This window comes from Melozone crissalis, unplaced genomic scaffold, assembly GCF_028551555.1.
Source record: "Melozone crissalis strain CALT ecotype California unplaced genomic scaffold, PUWL_Pcris_2 ptg000008l_1, whole genome shotgun sequence".
NCBI classification, from domain to species: Eukaryota; Metazoa; Chordata; class Aves; order Passeriformes; family Passerellidae; genus Melozone; species Melozone crissalis.
This window is the reverse complement of record NW_026535786.1, coordinates 288,839-296,764: the sequence shown is the minus strand read 5'-3', so window position 1 is coordinate 296,764 and position 7,926 is coordinate 288,839.

The window sequence follows — 7,926 nt, the reverse complement described above, 5'->3', positions numbered from 1 at the left end:
GTAAGTTCTGGAGAAGCAGACTTTCATTACATAATCTCAATTTATATGAATCAAAACCAAAACTCTGAATTCTCACTAAAAACCCTCCTAGTCTCCTGCCTGGTAGAATAATAAGGACCTGGGTCTTCCCTGTTCTGTGAACTCAAGATAGCTCTATTGTGCAAACAGATCTGGATTCCTAAACTCTGTATTGTTGTCCTCAGAGCCTAAAATTTCTAACACTAATGAGAACTTCAGTCTTGCACTGAGGGAGAGGTCTGGACACTTGGTGACCTCTATCATAAGCTGTGGAACCCAAGGTTTAGATTTTCAACTCTGCCCTGGGAGACTATGTTGGGTTTTCCTGTCTCCTGGAACCCTGTAGTCTTTTGCAACACTGAAGAAAAGTCCCAGAGCCACCAACAGTTTGAATTAACTGCAGAATTCCTGGAACTTCACCAAAAAGTTTACCTGTTTCCTGTTTCTTCCATAGAAAATGTAGAAATGTCAAGCTTTCATTTAAACTAAGTGACATTTTTGTTTTTACAATGACCATTTTCCTAAATTGACCCTATATTTGACTTCAGGCTGTGCTGCCTTAGTGCTCTTAAAACAGATATCCTTGAAAGGCTACCCTCACTCTTCAATTACTCCTGATTGCTACAGCCTGTCTCTTAGGTTAAGAAGAATAACAAGAACCTTTTGCTTCAGATATTTACATGAGTGCATTCTGTTCCTCTGTACTTATTATGCTTGGGTCCCTAGACATGTTTGTCTGTCCTAGAGTTGAATGGGTAAAGGTGAACTAGGACAGTCATAGCACCTGATACTTAGCAAGGAACCCATTATTTCCAGGTCTCTGGAAGAATCTTTATCTCATATTGAACAAAATTGAGTCAAATTGCATGAAACATCTGCCTTTTCCATTGCAGAAAATGCAACACCTTGAGAAAAAAAAGTCTTGGCTGGTAGTCTATTGGCTGCTGTAGAAATCATAATTGTGAAGGGAAACAGCAAGATAATTGGCTGGAAAATTTAAAAGGGAGAAAAAATTTGCCCCAAAAACCTTTTCTTGGTATTTTTTTTATTTTTATGGACAAGTCTAAAACAATCTTAAACTTGACTTCAGAGAATATCTGTCCTAGACCTATCAGGATTCAAAGTGTAGACTTTCCTCTTTGATGTGACTTCCCAAGCTCAATTCAGTAAGCATTCCCTGAGGTGTCCTGGTAGAGAGAATCCTGCATAGAATAAGAATGACAGTGGCTGTGTCACCCTTCTCCTTTCATCTGTGTGGATTTTACCCATAGGGGAAATGTGCATTCATGTATTGCCTTTTAGAACCTCCAGATGAGAGGACAGTATAGGACAGGTGTCCATCAGCCTCACTGTTGAAAGTGTCTATTTGGGTAGAAGTGCCATACTTGTTGAGCTGAAGAGCATAAAAATGCTCTGCCACAGAATTAACAGCCAGAGTTTTTAATTGAAATCAGGGACACTTCAATTTGAGGGCATGACTCAGTTCTCATCATTCATATGGAAGTTGTCCTTTTGTCAGATATTGTTTCCTGTTGGATAGTTTAGGTATCTTTCTGCTTAGAGTGGTACTTTCCAAAGTGGCAGCTCAGACATACAACTAAAAATCTGGATCTTGGTCACCTCAGCCCAACAGCATTACCTTCTCTGCCCTTTGTGGTCTAGTGTCAAATCACTCACTTAGATTGCAGTAGAAGCTTGTGGTCACATTGGGAACTGACTTCAGTTCTGCAAAGTCCAGAAGAAGCAAATTCACAGTGGAGTCCACCTTTTCCTCCTCTGTCTAGGAAGAATAGGATAGTATAGATTTCCCTATATAATTGAAAACAATAGCAAGAAAAAATCTGCATAGGATTTTTAGACCAGTTTAATGGTTTAAAATAAAGTTCACAAGCAAATAAGGCATTTTAAAAAGGTCAAAGAACAAATACTGCAGTTCAGCAAAAACCTCATAAATTTAGTAGACAAATCCAAAACCAGAGCATTTCCTCCACCTTTCCAGACTGGATCAGGGTTTAGATTGCCAGTCTCTCAGACAGCCTAGGTTAAGATCCATGATTATGCAATGAAGGATGCTTGTCAGACAGAAAGGAAGATGATATTTGGGTACCTTATTTTACAACGCTTCATAAGCTTTGTTTGAACAGTATAAACAGCAGACAAAGGAAAAAATTGATTTTGCAATAACAGCTATTTTTACAAAAGCAAAAGTCACATGATGTCTTATCCAGCTTTTAAGAGAGCAACAGAACTTGCTTTGCCTGTCAGCCCAGAAAAAGACTGAATTTAATGCCAAAAACGGAGGTCTTGATAGGCAACAGTGCTAAATTCTAAATCTTACATATTTATAGCTTCCCTCCTTGCCTTAGCCTCAGTTTCTGGATGAGAAAAAACCCCAAGCAGTAAGGCTTAACCCTTCATAGCTCCTGACTTTTACAGCAGCTGTGGACATCCTGAATTTTCACTAGACAAATGTTCAAAGTGAAATGTATAGATGGGTAGCTCACATACATGACACATGTTCATATACATGTAGGAGAGAAATCAAGGTCTCTGTGGGTCCTAAATATCCTAACTTCAACCTATTTATGTCAAATTTCATTTAGATTTGTCATGATTATCCCTCTCAATGTAAAATCAATATTGCAGGCAAACCTTTGCTTGTTCATTGCTCATTTTAACACATGCACCTCCAAAGTCACCTCCACAATATTATTAGTAAATATATCCTGCTGGATAAGCAAACACAGTTTGCTTCTGAATGAAGTTTTCCTTTTCCCTCCTTGAAACCTTTAATAAACTCCTCAAATGAAGTATTACATCCTGTAAAACCCTCAGTTACTTACTGAATTTTGTATTTGATACCCCAAAAATGGAAACCCTGTGAAGTCCCATTCAGTAAGAAGAGCCAAGAAATATCAAGATGAATAATTAACAGAATAAGCACTCAAGGAATATACATTAATGAACTGCTTAGAACCATCTGTACTTCAGCAGTCTGATACAAAATATGCAAAAAGAAGATGTTTAAATATAGGACTAATATTGTGTCCTCTTTTCAGAGAAGAAAAAGTGGGGAAAAGATAGTGGTGATGTGTTTCTGCCCTCCCTTTATAAGGAAAATCAACAACTCCCTGGCTTTGGTACACAAAGTGAAGGTCATATGAGTGAGACCTGAAAGCCATGGCATAGAGAGCAGCAGAGGATGCAAAGAACTCTGAGGGTCAGTGTGGGTAAAAGGAACAAAGTAACCCAAGGCTGGGTACAATGTGAGAGAGCTGGAAGCAAGGGAGGGAGGGAGAAAGACAGGATCCTGTAGATTGCTGTAATTGACTCTTGGAGGAGAGGGGCTAAACTGGGATGTACAAAATACTAGTGGGAAGGTAATATTCTTGGATGCTTTATTGAGAGTATAGGTGGAGAGTAAGGTGTACAGAGCCCAGAAGGATAGTAAGTAATTTTACAGTAGAAGAGACAGTTGTGCTTTCAATTTTGTTGTTCAGTTATGGAGTTTAGGATGTTTTGAGCTCACCTTATGGAGATTTATTCATCTCACCAACTGAATAAATCTGTTCACTCTAAGCACAGTACTGACTTGGAACCCAGTTCAGGTGCCTGCACACAGTCACCTAGTTCCATCTGAGACACAGAAGGGTATGGCCTTTCTGGAACTGGCAGATACACCACTACCGTAGAGTCGACTGAGCCTCTAGCTGCCATTCCAGAAAACCAGAAAAGAGGTATCTGGGGCAATCTGAAAACTACCTTGGGCATCTGAAATGCCTCTCTCTGCAATTAAATTGAGATCTTGATCTCCTTTGATGATAATGGAAGCTTATCTGATCTATAAAGACCTACAAGTAGACACCTAAAATTATGTCTCTGAACCTGAAATATACCCCCAGGTGTCAGCTCTCACCTCTAAGTCTACTGCCATTTAGAATTCCCAGCTGGTCTCCAGCCACCAGTCTGGAGAAGTATAGGCCTCCTCTAGGTGTTGTGTCACGTCTGACAGCCCCATGAAGATGTTCCAGCCTCCTTGAGTGGCAGACAAAAAGTTCAAGCAACTGAATCAAACTTCCAACACCCAGACCTTCAGTCATTCCTACAAACACCCAGAGAAAAACAGCACATCTGGTAACCTGGTTCTGCTACGCTTAGGCACATACAGGGAGATAAACTGTTATGCTTTAAAGGAATTTTTAACAGAACTCCTTGAAGTATGGCTACACAAATAATAAGGGAAAAAATAGCCAGAATAAGTAAAAAACATTTAAAAATAGGATTTCTGAAGAATTTGCAGGTCTAAATCCGAGTAATAAAGAATCTTTTGGAACTCAAACAGGCCCCAGAGTCATTCCCTCCTTCATAAAGTCCTTAACCAAGAAATTATAGATACAAATTCATGTTTATGTTTTCCAACTACTACAGTAAAAAATTATTTTCTACACAGCGAAGCAGTTTCTGAGACCCAACAACCCAGACACTTTGTAAGCTTTTGTATGTAAACTGTGCAAGAAAACTGTGCACACAAGTATATGTTTGGCTTGTAGGCCTAGGAGAAATGGGGTATACTGCTGAACTCTCAAAGCATAAGGTGAATTTGAAACTGTGCATCTCAGTTGTTGTGTACATGATAAATTCATGTATTGCTTGAAAAGAGGATTAGCAGCTCAGAAACCCTTTTTTTCTTCTGCTTGTTTTAAAAGTAGCAGGGGCCCCTATCTGATTCACAGAAAGTGTTTAGACACCAACCTTTGAAGAAGGCAGTGAATCTCCAGGAGAGTATATAAATTGTAATTGAAAGATGATACTTAAATATGTGAATCCTCTTCCTTTCCCTCTTGGAGAAAGGGAAATAGGCCTGGATGGTTTCCACACACCCTGTGTTGAGTTTCTCAGGCCTCATTCTAACTCTAACTGTGCATCTCCAGCATCTTATGTCTCTTTCTTGAGGACCAAAGAAAATCTAGATGTTGCAATGCTTGCTGCTTTGACACCTAAACTCACATTATTATATTCTATTATTATACCTATTACTGTAGGAATTAAACCTCACACATTTTCTTTACTACTTATTTCTAAATACTTTTTAAGATGCAAATTGTAAGCTATCCATATTTTAGATCTATACATTACATGTTAGATATATACATTAGTTTTGAATTAAGCCTCATAATAGGCTGTAGTGCATGTATAAAGCAATGTACCCCACACCCTTTGGAAGCAGAGGTTATTAATGGAGCAGTCACTCAGAGATATGAAGCTGATTAAACTAAGACAGACAATATGGACAAATCTGCCATAAATATAGCAACCTTTTAACCACACACTGAGTGTCAGGCAGCTGCAAGAGGGGATTGCTCTGTGAAATCAGCTGAGCTGGCAGCCAAGGGTGACAGTGAAGTCGGTAGGGCAGTGCCCTCCCTGCCAACAGCTCCATCCCACAGCACCCTAACCAGCAAAGCAGGCCTGGCAACAGTGACCATGTTCAACCATGAGTCCAGATCATCAGACCAGTCTAAAGGGATGAGACAGGTTGAATCTGAGGTCAGGCCCAGGACTGGTGCTGTCCGTGCAGCTCCAACAAGAAGGTGGGGCAATAGCTGGGGCTGAAATGCAGCTCCCAAACCAAGAGGATTAGGGTCCCATTGAGGTGCTTCTGTCCCACCCAGCTGTCTGATCCAAGGTCACAGTAGAGTTAGCCTTGAGTGCAGCAGGCCTACCACTAGGAAAAAGTGGCTGCTGAGTCTCCGTAGGGTCCTGACACTCATCCTGAAATGCACTTGCTAGGACAGCAGCAAGTTAACTCAGGATGTGACAACAGCCCTAGTGGTTGAGGCACTTGAGACATAAAAGCTTTGACCTTGGACTTCCTCAGGCTGAAAGATGGTAAAATCCTGAGCTTCCTCCTCCTGGGTGATGCCTCCAGTTGCTTGTCTTTTAAAAGAAAAAAGCAGAGCAAGCAGAGGCGCTAATTCCTGCCCTCACCTGAGGATCCAGTCTGACTTTGGAGCAGACAATGACTCCTGCCTTGCAATCTTGAATTATTGAAGAGTAATCTTTGGAGTGGTGGTGGAGAAAGGGAGAAATTCAGGTATACCACAGAATTCTAATCAGACATTTTTATTTGGCTTCAAATTGGACTCTGTCTCTCATAGACTTGATCCTCTTTTATCAGTGTAAGTGGCTAGAACTGGACATTGATGCCCCACAAAACTTCTGCAGGAGTTGAACTTCACTTTAATGTACAGTGCCTTCTATGCTGGGTGTTTCTAGTTCTCATTACAGAATGGAAGCAGGATATGAACTTTAATTCACTCTCCATCAGACTTATCCCACAGTATTTTAACACTGGAAAGACTAATTTATTTCACAGATTAATATATAGACTGATAATTACCCCTTTCCTCCTCCATTTGGCTAATTCATGTGGCTTAACTATCCCTCAGCAATGCTGAAGACTTCTGCAGGAGGGAGGGAGGGAGGTGCTGCCATTCAGGTTCCTCGCTACCACCCCAACTGGAACAGGCTGCTCCTCTGTCACCAGCTGACCTTTGCCTCAAAGACTGATGCACTATGCAGAGGTACAACAGGGCTGGTCCTCTGTAATTTGATTTTTGTTTGCCATGGAAAGGCTGGTTTGTTTGCTTTGCACTTAAGGCCTGCAGTTTATTCAGCAGTGTAAAACTCTTCACAATCACCCATAAGAAAATAAGTGAAAAACAAACAGTGCTAAAAATTTGTCTGCTTAAAAGGGAGTGACTACTATTGCTTAAGAGTATATACTAACCAGTCTTCATTCTACAGCAGAAAGATACATTTTCCACCCTCCAAATGTCTTCTGTGAGATGATAAAATCCTCAGTGTTTTAAAAAAACAGTTTCAATGTCTGTGTTTAAAAGAGTACTGTGCCTGACTTTCTTCAACAGCCATGAACATGGCTGTAGTTCATGACATCAGAGGATACTGAGGTCAGTGTTTAAACTTAAAGTCCCAATTTAGCTTTCATTATTGTGTACTGCTTAAACTGGAACTACTGAATCATAATCTATGATAGGTAAATGGCACAACATTAAAGAAATTAATTCCATAGTTTAGAGTTTCCTGTCCTGATCCCTCTGGGCCAGTCCTGAAGTCCTTGCTCATTTCCTTACTCCTGATTCATCAGAGTGTTTAAACACTCTAGATTTCTGTGGGGTTTTGAGCATATGCTAGTTGATTCAACACTTTAATCAGATAAAATCCTCACTAAAGTCAGTAGGATTTTTTTCCATAAAGACCTAAATTTTCAGCCTTTTGTTTGTTTTGTTTTTAAATCCTGCATTTGAGTCCACACAACTTGAAATTAAGAATTTATGTGTTTGGTAGTTGTTGCTACACATCACTCCCTGCCCAAACCAGTTCTTTCACTTTGGCTATTTAATCACCGGCTAATAATATTAGTGGCAAGAGACAGGGTAGTGCTGGAGTAGGTGGAGACTAGTTGAGAAGAAGGTTATAATAATTTGTATCGCATGCTACCACTTTACATTATATTTAAACACTGAGAAGAAAGGCACTTTTTCTCTATCCCCTTCTGAGTTACCACTAAAAAAATCTTTAACCATTTGAACATCTTGAAGTATACCATAGTTTTATTTTCCCTCATTGCTTAGGTGTGAGCAAAATCTATCGGGGAACAAAACCACAGAACTGTGTTGTAAAACGCTTGGAGAAAACAGAATGGAGAAAATAGAGGGGAATAGCTGCTTAAATCTCACATGCATAGCTGCTATACAGCAACTTGGTCTGCTGAACTGCAGCCCACTGCACTGTTAGAAAATCTAGTGAGTTTGTGGTGAGCAATTAATTCTACTGAAGCTGTGTTAACACAGGGCTTCTTAACAGGTTTATGATGTCAATTTCTTC